At 57.8% G+C, this 15,975-nt stretch overlaps 1 protein-coding gene across 1 annotated transcript in view; it reads left to right on the top strand.

The window, feature by feature from the left end:
• Positions 1-15,975, top strand: part of SND1 (staphylococcal nuclease and tudor domain containing 1) — a 225,672-nt gene that overhangs the window by 199,505 nt on the left and 10,192 nt on the right. The window lies entirely within an intron of this gene.

Genomic DNA, 15,975 nt, shown 5'->3' with positions numbered 1-15,975 from the left:
GCGCCCGCCCTGCGGGGAGCCCGGGGCGCTGGCCTTAGCGGGGCTCGGTGGGGCTGGCGGCCAGCCGGGCGTCCCCCCGGCGGCGCGGCGAGGTCGACGAGAGCTGCGGCACCCGCTCGCCGCCGCGCCGGCTGCTGCTGCTGCTGCTGCCTTCAGCGCCTCGCTCGCCCGTCGACTGCGGCGGCGGCGGCGGCGGGAGGAGGCGGAGGAGGCGGGGGAGGGCGCGCGGGGGCGGCGGCAGGAGCCGAGCAGCCCGGGACCATCTTCTAGCGGCGGCGCCCCTCTCGCCTCCCGGGGCCGGCGGAGGCAGCAGCAGCAGCGGAGGCAGAGGCAGCGGCAGCAGCAGCCGGGGCTGCTCGCGCATCCTTTTGTCCTTCAGTCAGCACGGGAATGGGCCGCCGCCGCCGCCGCCGCCGCTGCTGCTGACGCATCGTGTTCTCGGGCAGAGCATTAGCGTGATGCAGGAGGCTTCGCTCGCTGGTCTTAACGCCGCCGCCGCCGCCCCGCTTCCCTCCTGCGCCGCTTCCCTCCAGGGGTTAACGGGGAACGCGGCCAGCGGAGCAGCGCTTTGCTGAGCTCAGCTGCCGCTCGACGCCTGGGCCGGGCGAAGGGAGCAGGCGGGAGCCCCCGGCCCGGGAGTGGGGGAGAAGGGGGCTGGGAGAGGCTGCTGGGGGGTCTCGCTCGCCCGGGGGGTGGGGACCCTGGATCTGGTCGGGGCGCCGGTGGGGGGCACATCCCAGGAGGTGGCTGTGCAGGACCGGGTGCCCGGCTGGTGTGGCGGGGAGGAAGGCAGAGTTTTGTGCTGGGGAAGGGTCCTCTTGGGGCTCTGCTGGGCCCAAGCTTGTTTGGCGCCCTCCTCTAACCCTCTTGGGAAGTGAGGCTGAGACTAGCGGGGAGGGGGCTCCTATGGAATCTGCTCCTTTGGGTGGGCTGCATCCTTTCCTATCTGTTTCAAGTGGCTCTGAGTCCTCAGCATCCAGCGGCAGCTGGGGCACAGCTGGGCTGGGCTGGGCTGGCCCTGGAGTTTGTGCCCGTGACCTTGATGCACCCCTTTGCCCCTTCTGGGGGTACTGCTGGCCCATGGGCCTCTGGGGCTGAATCCCTCGCGGGCTCCTCCCTGGGGAGGGTGGTTGGGTGGAGCTGGTTCTGGAGGGGGGCTGTAGGACTTGAAGCTGGGGGCCCCCTCATCTCTTTAGGGCACAACTTGTGCTCCTGGGGCTGCCCCCTGGCTTTGGTGCCCAGTGGCCTATATTCCCCTCTGCCTTGGTGGGGTGGGGGGAGGGAGAGGGAAAGGCAAAGTGGGTGGGCAAGGAGAGGGAGAGTTTCTCCAGTGAACTGAGGCTGAGGGTGGGTTTGCCTTCTTCTGGTCTTCCCCCACCCCATGACCTTAGCACAGTGCTTACAGGTGAGTGAGGGTTCGGAGGCAGAACTGACCAGCGTCTGGCATTAAATCCCCCCCCCCCCGTGCCTGCTCCCCTCTAGGCAGGCACCCGCCTTCCGTCACTGAACCTTCAGCCACACACAGTTTTGTGGACAGGGCTGTCTGCCTTGCATCTGGATTCTCCAGGAAATATTGATGGGTCCCTGGCTTTGCTTGGGGGTGGGGCTGGGCAGGCAGGTGCCCCAGGCAGAGCAAAGCCCTGGGGCATCAGTGGGCAGAGAAGAGCGTGCCCCCTCTGAACATGAGCAAAGTTCTGTTGTGTGAGCAAGAGAAGTCTGTCTTCTCTTCCAGCCAAGTGGAAGATACAGACAAAACCTTTGTCTTAGTCCTGTTTTCACAGCAAAACTAAATGCAAAAGGTCTCTGCTGGATCACACCGAAGAGAAATCTGTAGGGTTGGAGGCTCACAACCAGGCTGTGGAGGAGATTAGAAATAGAGGAAGCTGCTTTATATTTAGGCAGACCACTGGCCCATCCAACTCAGTATTGTCTGCGCTAATTGGCAGTGACTCTCCGGGGTTTGGGGCAACAGTCAGGGGTCCTTCCCAGTCCCATCTGGGAAGCCCATGGGCTTTCTGCATGCAAGGCACTGTTGAGCTACAGTGGCCCTTCCCCACTTAGGGGAGTCGGGGTGGGGAGAGGAAGTGGGCCAAGCCCAGAGGCAGCCCAACATTTCGTCTGTCTCAATTAGGCCAGACTTAGCTGTGATCATCAGAGCCCGGGCTCCTCTCTGCTGCCCTTGATGCTGCCGCCCTCTCCCCTGACAAGGTCTCTTGGATGCCTCTCGTGCCACAGCTGCACCAGAGTGTGGCTAATCCAAACTGATTTCGGAAATTAAAATTTCCTCTTCCTCCGCTGGCTGTTTTCTCTCTGCCTGGTTATTATTGCATTGTATCGGCTGCTTCTCCAGGCAGACCCTGGGCTGGGGGCTCCAGGGCTTCCTTGCAAGGCCTCCCCTCTGAGGGGCTCAGCCCGCGCCCCCCCCCCCAAACTGAGAGAAGGGGTTCTGCTCTTGGGTCCTTCCTGAGCTTGCAGTGGCTTTCCAGGGGGGTCCCATCCGGTTCCTGGCAGTGCAGACTGCAGGTCAGCTGCAGCCCAGCTACCCTTGACACGCTCACTTTCAGCCTGCATTTACAAAGCGCATCTCTGCAGTGTGTTGTGTTTGCTAGTCTTTTGCAACAAACCTGTTGCGAGGAAGCCTGCTGTTTTATTCCCATTTTTCAGATGGAGAACTGAGCCTGTAAAACCACCATGTGAGAATCTCAGGGCACCTTAACAGCAGCCCAGCTAGGGCATGCGGCATCCATGGCTCCCAGTCACCAAGGCTGTGTGCTCCTAGTAACCGCTGAATACCATTTGTAGGAGAGACCCGCTGCCTTGAGATGATTTGCTTGTGGGCTTCGCATTAGAGCCTGTGGGTGGTCCCTTTGAAAGGCAGGATGCTGGACCAGATGGTCCCCTTTTGGTCTCTTCCAGCAGCTGGGCTTCTTTGGTTGACCACAAACTTGACATGAGCCAACAGGGTGACGCGGCAGCTAAAAAAGCCAATGCAATTCTGGGCTGCATCAATAGGAGTATAGCATCTAGATCAAGGGAAGTAATAGTGCCACTGTATTCTGCTCTGGTCAGACCTCACCTGGAGTACTGTGTCCAGTCCTGGGCACCACAGTTCAAGAAGGACACTGACAAACTGGAACGTGTCCAGAGGAGGACAACCAAAATGGTCAAAGGCCTGGAAACGATGCCTTATGAGGAACGGCTAAGGGAGCTGGGCATGTTTAGCCTGGAGAAGAGGAGGTTAAGGGGTGATATGATAGCCATGTTCAAATATAGAAAAGGATGTCACATAGAGGAGGGAGAAAGGTTGTTTTCTGCTGCTCCAGAGAAGCGGACACGGAGCAATGGATCCAAACTACAAGAAAGAAGATTCCACCTAAACATTAGGAAGAACTTCCTGACAGTAAGAGCTGTTCGACAGTGGAATTTGCTGCCAAGGAGTGTGGTGGAGTCTCCTTCTTTGGAGGTCTTTAAGCAGAGGCTTGACAACCATATGTCAGGAGTGCTCTGATGGTGTTTCCTGCTTGGCAGGGGGTTGGACTCGATGGCCCTTGTGGTCTCTTCCAACTCCATGATTCTATGAGGCTCCTCGTAAGGGCTGGCGTTGGCAGGAGGGTGAGCCTCACCTGAATGGGTGTTGGCTGCTGCCACCCGGGCTCAAGGCTCTGAGTCCCTTCCCAGGGGTGTTTCTCCTCCTGCGCACCTGCCCAGTGCCAGCCTCCAGCTGAGCCGCGGTTGTCTCAGGAATCTGCCTCCTGCCAGGGTGGGACACGGATCGCTCCATCGAGCCCCGCTTGGTCTCCTCTGACTGGCAGCGATCTCCAGGGTCTTTCCCAGCCCTGGACTCCCAAGGTCTTTTTGCCTGGAGCTGCCAGGGGGCTGAGTCTGGGGCTTCCTGCTTGCCAAGTATGGGCCCTGCCATTTGCCCTGCAGAAAGTGGGCAGGGATGTTGGTCCAGATGTTTTGTGAGCCAAGGAGAGGCGTGGAGAGCAAGCTCCTCCCTGGAGGCAGCAGCAAGCGAACACACACAAACCCACTGAGGCGCTTGGGAGAAGCCGGTTGGTTGGCCCTTGTGCTTGCTGGCCTGCCCTGCTGCTGCCTGCCTTGGCTGGGAGTGCTCAGCAAGTGCCTTCGGAGCACCATGTGTCCCTCCTGGCCTGGTTGTCGTTCGGGGTGAGAGATCAGTGGTGAGGGACTGGGTGCAAGGTGGGGGTGGCAGATGAAGCGTCCTCAGAGCCCAGCCTGCCATTTCCTCCTAATTAAAAGGTATTTCGGAAATCACAGCAAAAAGCACTAAAGGATGAGCCATTACCTCAACTTATTAGGAGTCAAGGAAATTTATGGTCTGCTATAAATACCGCTCCCCGCCTGGGTGCCGTAACTCAGCTGGCCAGCGCCTCCCCGGCATGTGGCGATGGCGAGCAGCCCTTCGGTGGGCAGGTGACTTGTTCCTGAAGACGCAAGTAAATCATCCCCAGCCAGAAGTTGGGAGGGAGGGAGGGAGGCAGCAGCCGAGGGGGGTGTCCCAGAAAGCCGGCTCTCCTCTTGGGATGGGAAGACGCTTCTTCCAAGGGAGCCTGCGCTGCTGCTGCTGCCTGTTCTTCCACTGGTCCTTGCGATGTGGTGCCCGGTTTCAGGCCAATTCAATGCCATTCCTCTTGTCCTGCCGCTGTCCTTGGTGGGGAGGGGGGAGACTCGGGGATCATGGTGGGGCCCTACTCTGCAGGTGCCCAGAGGTGCCCTTGCTCCTGGCTAACCATCGCAGCAGTTGGAGCCCTCTGGGATCCAGCATCCGTCTTCCCAAAGGGAGGCCCAAGAGCAGCGGAAGAATTGGGCTTGTCCAGGACAACAGAGGCATTGATGGGGCGGGAAGGACTCTGCTGCAACGCAGCTAGCGCTTGAAGGCTTGACAAGGATGCCAGTCTCTGGCTGCTTTGTGGCCTTGATGCGCTGTCCTTCTCTCTCTCCCCACCCCCAGACAGACCTTGGGGAGGGCAAGATGCAAATGGGGGGGGGGGTCCTAGCAGTGAACTCACTCCTCTTCCCCCTCCCCCTGCCGGCTCTGTTCTTGGACAACTGAGTCCCTGTGCTTCCTTCTGGGTTTTTTTGTTTTGGAGGGGGGAGTGGACTGGACCAAAGCCTTCTCTCTCTCTCTCTCTCTCTCTCTCTCTCTCTCTCTCTCTCTCTCCTGTGATTTTCCACCAGCCTGCCAGAGCCAAGCCCTCCTGGTGGGTGAGGCGGAGGGAGGAGTCGCCCACCACCTTTGCCCAGGCACCTTGCCCTGGCCAGCTGGCTTCCTCCTCTCCTGGGCCAGGGCTGGTCAGCTGGATCTGGTTTGCATGCCACCTGCGTGCCTGTGCGCTTGGACGGCTGCCACTGCCGCTCTGGGGACGGCTTTCAAAGGGGCCTTTGTGCGAGCCATGGGGGGAAGGCGGCTGCTTTCCGGGTGGGGGGGCACAGTTCCCGCCTCCTGGCAGGCCTCGGTTCCTCCGCCATTTAGCAAAGCAGCGATGGGCGAGAGCAGCCCAGCCATCCAGGGTCCCAAGGCAGGAAAGCTCACGGCTGCCTCTCCTGGGAGCGAGAGGCGTGGCCGGATGGCTCCTGGCTGGCTTTTCCCACAAATATGTTGTTCACATTGGAGGCAGCAATAATAATAAAAAATGAAGATACTACCCTATAGCAATGATTGTTCAGCAGTCACCAGTTCGTTGAAAACACTTCAAAGCTTTAAATGATAAAACTTGCCGGCGGTTTAGTTCGCATTGGCCAGTGTCAATAGCATCAACATGATGCTCACCTTAAGCAGTTCATGCAGGAGTTTTTCACCCACATCAAACAGGACAAGGGGAAAAGGCGAATTCCATAAAAGTGAGCTCTCCCGGCAGTCACAATCTTCTCCTCCTCCTCCTCCAGCCAAGCCAGGCTGAGCGGTCTTGATCCCTGCACTTCGTAAGCCCAGCCGAAATGTCCACCGCAAAGGGCCATGCCTCTGTCCAGGTGAGACGCTCCTCTGTCTCCCTCCGTCACAGTTTCATATTGAATCTCTCCCTCCTCCCCACCCACAATGCACCCCGCGGCCATGTTTTTTAACTGGGAGTGTGGTGGGACCCCCATCCCGAGAGACCGGCTCTGACCTTCTCCTGCCGCTGGGCTGGAGGCCCAGCACAAGGAGGCCAGCAGGATTTGACCCACCTCCTCGTGGCATGTTGCCTTCAGCTTAACATTTGCTTTTCATTTGCTTCTAGGGGGACGAGGGATGCTGCCTCCCCAGCCGTGGCTTGCGATTGGCAAGGCTGCCCCCAGGGGACTGTCCAAGGCCCCCCCTCCCCTGGGTGGGTGTTGTTCCCCCAGGGGATTCTCTTGCCCTCCCAGGGGGAGCTGGAGCCTGCCTCTCTCCCCCCCCCCCTAAGTTTTCTGCTCCGTCACTGTCTCCTTGCTTGCTCGCTTGTTTGATCCTGATCAGCAACCTTGAAGGTCTCTCCAGCTTCCAGGCAGGCTATCAGGCCTGTCCTGATAAGATAAGGGTGTGATAGGCGAGGGTCGAGTGCAGAAAGTGGCAGGAATAATCAATCACTCGTCCCTGGCACAGGCACACTCTCGCCCGCCTCCCACGAGGGTTGTCCTCTTGCGGAGAAGAGCTCCCCGCTTCGCCCTGCAGTTGCCAGCCTTTTTGGGGGCGACTCTGTGCTTTGCCACTGACATGCCATGCACATCTTGCGTGTGGAGGAGCTTTTGGCTTCCCACCAGCTAACGTGATAGGCTGAGCATGCCGTTCCATGCGCCTCACCTGCCTCCCTTTCTGCTCCTGAGGAGAAGGGGGGAATGGCCAGGGTGTGCTTGCATGCGTGAGCAGAAAGAGATGCCCCTAGTCTTGTGTCCTGGCCGGGGGGGGGGGGGAGCAGTTGAGGAAATGGACCATGGATTAAGCTGCTTTCTCTCCTTGGTTACAGAGCAGGTAGATTTGGGGGGAGAACACAGAGGCGTCTTTGCACAGCCGGAAGTGCAAGCTGACACACAAATCTAGCTGTGTTGGGAAATGTGGGGGCTGGTCTTCAGGCGCCGTTTTCCAGAACTGGCTCCCCATTCTCAGCCTGTGCTGCCCTAGCTGCCCCCAGAGGCTTTTCTTGGTGTCCCCCCCCCCCCAAGCTCTGACCTCAGGCCTGTGTCTTTTTCTTTTTGTAAAGGAGGCAGGGGGAGGCGAGAGCACACCGGCCTAAAGCATCGTTCTCTGGCAGCCTTTGGGAGCCCCACGTAGCGTCAGGCCACCAGGATCCCTTCAGGTGTGGCCATGGGCAGCATCCTTCAAGCTCTGCTACGCCTCCCACCTCAGGTGTCCTTGGACCTCTAAGCAGAAGGTCTCAGGCCTCTTGATGGATCTGGCTGTCGCTCCAAGATGGGGCAGGGGAAATAGGGGGGTGGGATTGAGCAGTGTGCTAATATGACTGCCTATCAGCACAAGCAGTTCCGCATCATGTCTGCTGCTCTGGGGATTTTCCTGTCGTCGTCCCCCCCCCCCAGTGGATTTGGGGCAGGAATGGAGGAAGCCCCATTGCGCTGGCTGGAGTCCTTTTGCTGGCTTGCGGCTCCATTAGTCCAGTCCAGCCCACAATGTCTTCAGGTGGGTTTTGTGTTTCCTGTATCTGCACGCCAAGCTGAGCCGCATCACCTGATGGCATTTGGAGTTTAAATGCATCAGCAGAAGTCGAACAGCGCACTGAAACGCTTGCCTGGAGGAGCATGTTTCACCCTTGATGTAACCGCACTGAGACTCGGAGTATGTAAAACGAGAAAGCCGAGATTATTGTAGGAAATAAACGGTTGGACAGGAAAGATCCTAGTTCCAGCTAACTAAAGTGGAGCTCCCAAGAGCCGTGCTCACTGCTCCGTGTCTGAGGAGAGAGAGAGAGAGAAATGAAGGAGGCAGGTCAGGTCAGGAAGGCAGTCGAGGAAACAGCCTTCTCCCCATGCAAATGTGCCAGCCTTCAATGCAAGCTGAGTTTCATCCCAGCCCTTCCAACAGGGTTTGCGTTTCCCTTTAATTTAGAAGAGTCCTTGGCACTTGCAGAGTCCCTTGAGAGCACTGCGTGTGCTTCACGAAGTCCATTCTCACAGCAACCCTGCGAAGTGGGTCAGCATGGCAGCTGCCATGTGGGGGTCTGGAGAAGGAGCCCAAAGCCCAGCCCTGTGGCTCCTGCCCTGCTAGGGCTCTCTGTGCCCTGCCCCAGCCCTTGGTGTATCCCATCTGGAAGCGATGCCTTAGGAGCCCCCAGCGGGAAAGGATTGTTGATCCCTCGACAATCAGAGCCGGAATGTTTTATTTAAAGCTGAGGACAGAGTAGATCAATGAGATGCGTAGGGAATCGGTACCGATCAGCAGTGTGGGGTGGGGGTGGCCTCCTGGCACTGGGCTGCTGCCTCATGACGTGGGCGGGGGTTCTGGGTGTGCTGGTCTGTGGCCTCGGAAAGGCAGGGGCTCCCAGAGCAGCCCCCTGGAGGCGGCTGGTTCTGTGGGCCCCGCAAGGACGTCTCCTTTCCCCGCTGGCCTGGGATCTATGCCGGCTCTTTATTTATAATTGATGCCTGCTGCTCTCGCACACTCCGAGGTCGCGCTGGGCCATGTTGTGTTGCGCTCCTCCATTTGCCAAGGGCAGCCAAATCGCGGCCCTGGGAGGCCTCTGGCTCGCTCCTTCCACGCCTGGGACCTCAGGGAGGTGCTCTCTGAGCCTCGGGAGGGAGGGGGCACAGGCCCCCCCTTTGAGGTCTCCTGCAGGCTGGCGCTTGTGTGTTTATCTCAAGCCTGTGGTTTAATGCCTCGTGATGACGGCTTGCCTGGCTCTTCCTTCTTAGTAGCCAAACGGCAACCCAAAGACGAGACCCTTTCTGTCCTCCCCCCACCCCACCCCCCCCCAGCTGTGATGGGGCTCGCCTTGTACGCTGCAGCGGTCCATGGCTGAGCTCTCTCTCTCCCCCTTCCCTCGCCTCTCTGCTCCGTCTCTCTCCAGTGCATTTGAACTTGCTGCATGAAGCAGACTTGCCCTGAGCCCCTCCAGGATCTCGCAGGGTTGCTTAGTTTGCTTAACGAAAGGCGCTTTGTGTGTCTCCTTGAACGCTGCTTACCTGCTGCCGATGCAGCACTTCTCCCTGCAAGGGCTTTTCTGCAGCGTTTTGGGTTGGATTTGAGTACCTCCGGGGGGGGGGGGAGATGCCACACACACCCCCCACACCCCACTCAGCAAGTGGAAACGTGCTGCTGCTGCAGCCAGTGGCATTTGGGTTAGTGGAGACTACTGGGGGTGGGGCTTCTCTTTAGGAAGCGAGTTTATGATGGTCCTGGGAGATGGTGATGGACAGTCTTTTTGAAGGGGCTGGGGGGCCTTCCTTCTGCAGCTTCCCTGTGATTATTTATGGGCTTTCCATGAGCAAGATTCCTCAGATGTTTGGGGCTGCCCAGGTCTGCTGCTGCTGCTGCTGGCTCAGTTTCTCTGTCCCTCCCTCTTGGCTGGGGCTGGCTGGGGGGTGGGACGCCCTGCTGGAGCTTCTCTAGGAGCCAGAGCTTTGGCCAAACCACTAGCCTGCTTCTGCTGCGGCTCCATCACACATGAAATCTGCAGGTGTGAGTGATCAGAGGTGGGCCTTGGCCTGGACCCAGACACGAAGTCAGGACCCCCTTTCCCATAGCAGGTAGTAAAGAGACACAGGAGTGGGGTTGGGGTTTTTTCCTGAAGCCCTCAACTTCTGTCTGGGAAGCCAGCCTGTTCTTCGGCATTCCCCCATTGTTGCATGGAGAAGGAGGAGGACAATGGGCTTTCCTCGTGTGCAGACGTGGGACATAATTTAGGCACCCCAGTTTTGAAGCAGGGCTTTATGCGTTGCTGAGGAGGGGCTGTTGCCTCACTCCCAAGTGCTGCTTCCCTTCCGCTGGAGGGGCGGATCTGTGAGCATCACAGGGTTCTACTTTGGACCGTTGGGATGCTGAGGCTGGCCAGTTGGTTGTGCAGGTGGAGCCAACCCCACAGGTTGCTCACTGCGTCCCTGAGTATGGTGCAGCCCAGTCAGCCCACGTTCCTCAGGTGACCTCCAAGGCCTCTGGACTGTGGGGGGGGGGGGGAGCGCTGCTTCTTGAGCTCCTTCCTCCCTTGCCTGCCCTCTCCTGCCCTTGGCACCACAGGCTCTGCTCCCTGGTCAGCTGCTCCTCTCCTGGTCCAGGGCAGCCCAGGAAACGATGGCTTATGAGGAACGGCTAAGGGAGCTGGGCATGTTTAGCCTGGAGAAGAGGAGGTTAAGGGGTGATATGATAGCCATGTTCAAATATAGAAAAGGATGTCACATAGAGGAGGGAGAAAGGTTGTTTTCTGCTGCTCCAGAGAAGCGGACTCGGAGCAATGGATCCAAACTACAAGAAAGAAGATTCCACCTAAACATTAGGAAGAACTTCCTGACAGTAAGAGCTGTTTGACAGTGGAATTTGCTGCCAAGGAGTGTGGTGGAGTCTCCTTCTTTGGAGGTCTTTAAGCAGAGGCTTGACAACCATATGTCAGGAGTGCTCTGATGGTGTTTCCTGCTTGGCAGGGGGTTGGACTCGATGGCCCTTGTGGTCTCTTCCAACTCTATGATTCTATGATTCTATGATTCTATGATTCTATGAGTCAGGGTTCCCCATCCCTTGAGAGACTTGTGTCCCTTTCCCCTTCATCCTTGTCCATTTAGGGCAGTGGTTCTCAACCTGTGGGTCCCCAGACGTTGTTGGACTACAACTCCCATCACCCCTGACCACTGGTCATGCTGGCTAGGAATGATGGGAGTTGTAGTCAAACAACATCTGGGGACCCACAGGTTGAGAACCACTGCTTTAGGGTATGAGAGAGGCCTGGCTCAGTCCCAGGCAGGCAGCGAGAAGACTCTCTTTCCTCCTCTTTGTTGTTCCTTCATTTCACACAAGAGACAAGGTCTTCCTTCTAGGAACGGGGTAGAGCTACAGGGGCAACTTCATTAAGCAAAGGATTGGTGCTTCAGAGGAAGGAAGGAAGAAGACCTGGGCAAAGAGAGCCTGTGGACCAGCGGCCGGTTTGTAGTGCTGCCGCCAACCATTCTGGGCCTGAGGCTTGGGTTCCAGGAGCCGTTCTGTCCCTGCAAGTTGGGCAGGGGGGTCATGCCATCCTCCCCCCCCCCCCCCCAGGATTCCTCAGCAGGCTGCGCCTGCCCCTCTCGATCTCTGCCTTGGATCTGCGACAATCCCCCTGGGCAGGTAGTAGGCATGTGGAGTTGCTCCCCAGCTGGGGGCCGGGAAGGAGAAAGCAGATTGTGTCGGGAAGAATCTGCAATGCTTATCACTTTACAAACGCGAGCGGAATTCGCTTGGGAGAGGGGCAGCCTTTGAATCGACGCAGCTACAAGCATTCCCCAAAACAGACACAAAGGGAGGCCAGGTGTGCAGGCAGAATGATAAGCTGCACATGTGGCGGCCGCGGGGGGGGGGGTCTCTCTCCTTGCATGCGGCATTTCGGGTTGCAGAATTCGCCTGCTCCTGGCTGTGCCCCGTCGCTCTCCGACCCCGGACCGAGCACAGGAGCCAGGCCAGCCGTCAGATGCGACTCTTCTCCCTCCTGGTCCTTCATCTGCCACACACCCTGTCGGCTTCTTGGGCTGCGGGGCATCAAAAGCTCCCCCCCCCCAATGAATCTGATGCTGCGGGTGGAGCTCCCCAAGCAGGCAGCTTCTGGGAAGCGGAGGGAGAGGTTTTGACAAATCCTGGCTCCCCAGTTGTTCCTCCTCCCGCCGTGTCCATGCTGCGTCCGGGGCCGTCTCGCCAGCAGGGGGGGTTGGCATGAGATGTGTATAAACTCCGGTACTAATAGATACTTGTCAGAGGATGAGGCTTGAGCGTGACAGGCAAGTGCTGGCGCGTTTACCTAGCGAGCCCTGTCAATCACTCGGTGGGCTTGAAGGCTCTCTGCTCAGCCGCCTTGACAGCCAGCCCCACGGCTGGAAGCGAGCCTCCCTCTGGGTGGGCGACAGGGAGGTGGGTGGGCGGGCTGGGTCCCTGGGCTGAGAGCCCCAGCAGCAGCCCATGCCTGCCCCAGAGAAGGCTGCAGAGGCCGGCTCCTTCCCCTCCCTGCTCCATCCTCCCTTTCTCTTCAGGGCTGCTGGACTTACCATTCTTTTTATATATATAAATATTTTCTATTAGATTTTACATAACAAATTTCAATTTAAACATATCATTCACCTTCGCATTTAGGATTCTCAGAATCCCTTGACTTCCCACCGCCCTCCCCTGGTTTCTGTGGTCCATCCCTTTTTCCTTCAGCTTATCCTATTTTCTCTTAATTTGTTAGAAATTTTATTAACCATTTTCCCATTGTATTTTGCACGTTACAAGCATTACTCTAATCCTGCCAAGGTGTGTTTTTTTAGTTGGTTACAATGTGCTCTTAAATACATTATAATTTTTCCCAATCCCCCTTGAATTTCTTCTCTTCCTGGTCTCTGATTTCCCCAGGTAATTTCGCCATTTCAGTGTAGTCCATCATCTTCATCAACCACTCCTCTCTGGTTGGAACTTGCCATTCCGTCCCTGTTCTTGGCAGGGTCAGCAGTGGGGATTTGCGACTGGTCTCCCTGCCCGAGGGTCTGGGAGGTTTCGAGCTCTGGGGTGCCATGTACTGGGTGAAGGTCCCTCTTGGGCTGAGTGCTTTCCCAAGGGAAGCTGCCTTGGGCAAAAGGCAAGGGCTTTCTGTGGAGAGGAAGGTGGGAGTTCCCTTCCAAAGGGTCCCATAGAAGCTTCTCCCCGTCTGCCGGGGCTTGAGAGGCTGGGGAAGAGGTGGGTTCAACAGCTGCCTTCCGCAGAGTCAGACCCTTGGCTGCGGACACTGATGGGCAGCTGTGGGTCGCCAGAGGTTTCGGAAAGGGGACCATCTCAGCCACACCTTCTCCGCCTGCCGCTGGACTTCTTCTGCAACTTCTTCGGTGAGGCTGCAGGATCCAGACTGAAAGGCGAGCCTGTCGCACGCAGACCACGCTCTGCGTGTGTATACTGTAAATATAAGATATACAAGACGGCTGACGTTAATGGCAGCACCGGATTCTCAGCGACTTCGCTTTTATCACTCCAACTGGCAGGACTTCTGACCCATCTGCCTTTTAAAATTCATTGCCCCCTCCTCATTTGGCTCCCCCCCCCCACCCCGGTGCTGATCCGTCGCGGCTTCCCCCCACGCAGAGGATTGTAAATCTCGCCTCTCTGCCTTACAACCCCTGTTATCATTTTCACGGCTCACCTCCGCCTTTGAATACTTAATTTAAAACTTCTGCCTCTCGCTCAGCGGTTCGTAATTCCAGGCCTGGTTCCTGGGGGCGGGGGAGGAGGAAAAGAGGGTGATGGATGGGCCTTGGGAGGAGAGCGGAAGCCATAAGCCGAGTCTCCAGGGGGGGCGGGGGCAAGGGGAGAGTGCTTTTTTAACCGTTAAGTTTAATAAGATGGATATCTGGAGCACATAGTTATTCTAATCATGCCATTCCGCCTCCTAATCTATTGGCCTGTGTGATGGTTATGGCTTTTAAATTTCCGCAACCTTACGGTGACAAATCGTGTCTTTTCAATTGCAAAGTTTGGAATCAAAGTCTGCGGGAGAAGGGTTGGGGTGGCCCCAACATTACCTGATGAGCGCCCCAGGCGACCCTCCAAGGTCTCCCTCGACCTGTTTTTGCACGCAGAGCTTTCAGGGTGTGTTGCAGCCCAGACACAGGCGTCCCTTGGCTCCAAGGAAGCCTTTGGACCCACGGCAAGGGGGCAGGCGGCGGGGCTACCCAGGGAGCTTATTCCGTTCCTAAGCATTCCTGCCTTGCATGTCTCAGGGACATCTGAGGTGGGTTACGGCTGTTTTTTAAGAAGCCCAAAGCTTCAGCGACCGACGGAAAAAGAGGAGGAGAGCCAGAGAGGGCTTGATGGGAGAGGCATGGTCCCTCAGGGCCTGCGGAGGACCAGCAGAAGCATTTTCACAACAAGGGGGGGGAGCTCAGAGCCACCTGCAGGGCCCGCCCCCGCCTTGCCCTAGGCGGCAGGAGAGCAGAGCCGGCCTCCAGATTACGGCCGGTGCAAAGGAAACAGAGTAAACCTTTTCTAGCATGGAAGTTCAGTTATGGGGAAAGTCACCTGTCGACAGTCTGTCTGCCAGAGATCTTACTCTATGACTTGTTTGTGGTCCTGATTTCTCTTTGGACTCTCGTGCTTTGAACATTTGTTTGTTGTTGCCAAGGCAGAACTTCTCATGAACTCAAGAGATTCCTTTGGGTAAGCCCCTACTTGAGTGGTTCGTGTTGCAAAACGATGATCTGCTTGCGCTGTGCCGCAGTGGATCTCCCCCGGCTTGCCTTCGGGAAGCGGAGAACACTTGAATTTTTCAAGAGGCCACTCAAAGCCCTGGGAGCATCCAGCCCCTATTCCCTCCCTACTCATGGCAAGGGGAGGCGACCCAGTGGGCAGCTTCCCCTCTGGGTGCAAAGGGAGAGGCGGGAGATCCCAGTGGGGGATGTTCCTTGGAGAGGGTGGGCTTTGAAGCCCCTCCAGGCTGCCTCCTGCTGTTGCCGCTCCTTTCCCCCTCCCGCCTCCTCCCCGTGCAGCAGTTTAAAAACCTGCTTCTCTGCTAAGTGCTTCGCTTTATGCATCAAAAGCCTTTTCACAACTGAGTAAAGCCTAAATGGCGAGAGGAGCTGGAAGGCGGGGAGGCAGCTGCAGCCGTGGGCGTCCTGGATCCGTGGGGCTGGGTGGAAAGTGCCCGCAGGCCAGGGCGAGCCACAGGCTTCCTTGGCCATTGGCCTTCGTCCTCTTCTGTGCGTAGCAGCTGGTGGGGGGGAGAAGGGCCTGAGAACCTCTTCTCCCCAGCAGCACCTCCTGGGCTTGCAGCCTGTTCACTGGGGGCTTGGGGCAACCTTCTGTGGGACTCCTCCAGGCCTCCCAGAAGGCCCAGCTGACTTGGGCTGATTGCCTCTGGGTGTTCCCCGCAGAGGACATGAGAGCATCCTGCCCAGCCTTTAGGCAGGTTGCGCTCATGGTTTGGAGCCCCTGGACTTGGTCTGCTGCTTTCCTCTCCAGGCCAGCTGACCAGGCAGCTCCTTGTCTTCGCCTCACCCCCGGGGGGCACCCTCCCTTGGCCCTGGCCGCCCTTGGCCAGACACCCAGGGCAGGGTTCCAGTCCTGAGCTGCTTTTATTCAGGCTCACAGGGGAAGCAGGCCCAGGTTTTGCTTGCTGGGTTCTCTCTGCTCAGCAGCTGGGCTCCCCCCAAACAGACACCTCTTCTCCTCCTGCCAAAAGAAAGAGAGGGAATTTTTCACCCTGATATTTATTTGGCTTCGGTTTCCTCTTGGCTTGCCCCTTTGGCAGTGCCTGGCATGGTGGCTCGCTGGCAGGGCTCACCTGGAGTGATCTGTTCTGCCTCTTGTCTTGGGGTGGGGTGAGGAATCCTGCTGTAGTTGCCTCCCCCAGATTGGATCTCGGCAAATGGCCAGGCCAGCCCTGCAGGGCACATGCCTTCTGGGCCCAACAGAGGTGAGGGCGCTGGGGCTGCCCCCTGACTGCAGGCGAGCAGAATCATCCATCCTTTTGCCACCTGGATAAGAAGACGGTCGCGTGGGGCCCCCCCCCAGCCTCCCCCTCTCCCTGCTCAACCTGGCAGCGCCAGCCTCCCAGGTGCCCAGGAAGCTTCCAGAGGTGCCCCTCTGCCCAGGCTGCATGTGGGGGCATTTGGGGCTGGGCAGGCTGCCTCTGCCTCTCCTTCTCCCATCGCGCAGAGCTGCCTGTTCCTCTCGCACCATTTGCTTCTTGCTAATTATGGGCAGATCCATTATGAATGGCGGGCAAATGCTAATCTGCTCGGAAAGTGGCTGGAGTGTCTGATGTTTTCCTTTGCATATTTCATTCATGTGCTTTGTCTCCCCGTATTACAGAGGCAGTTGCTGCTTCTCCTAGACAGGACTTAATG

Source organism: Podarcis pityusensis (assembly GCF_964106645.2).
Source record: "Podarcis pityusensis genome assembly, chromosome: 10".
Taxonomy (NCBI): Eukaryota; Metazoa; Chordata; class Lepidosauria; order Squamata; family Lacertidae; genus Podarcis; species Podarcis pityusensis.
Note: the sequence above shows the minus strand (reverse complement) of the source record. Positions and strands in the feature narration are given on the sequence as shown.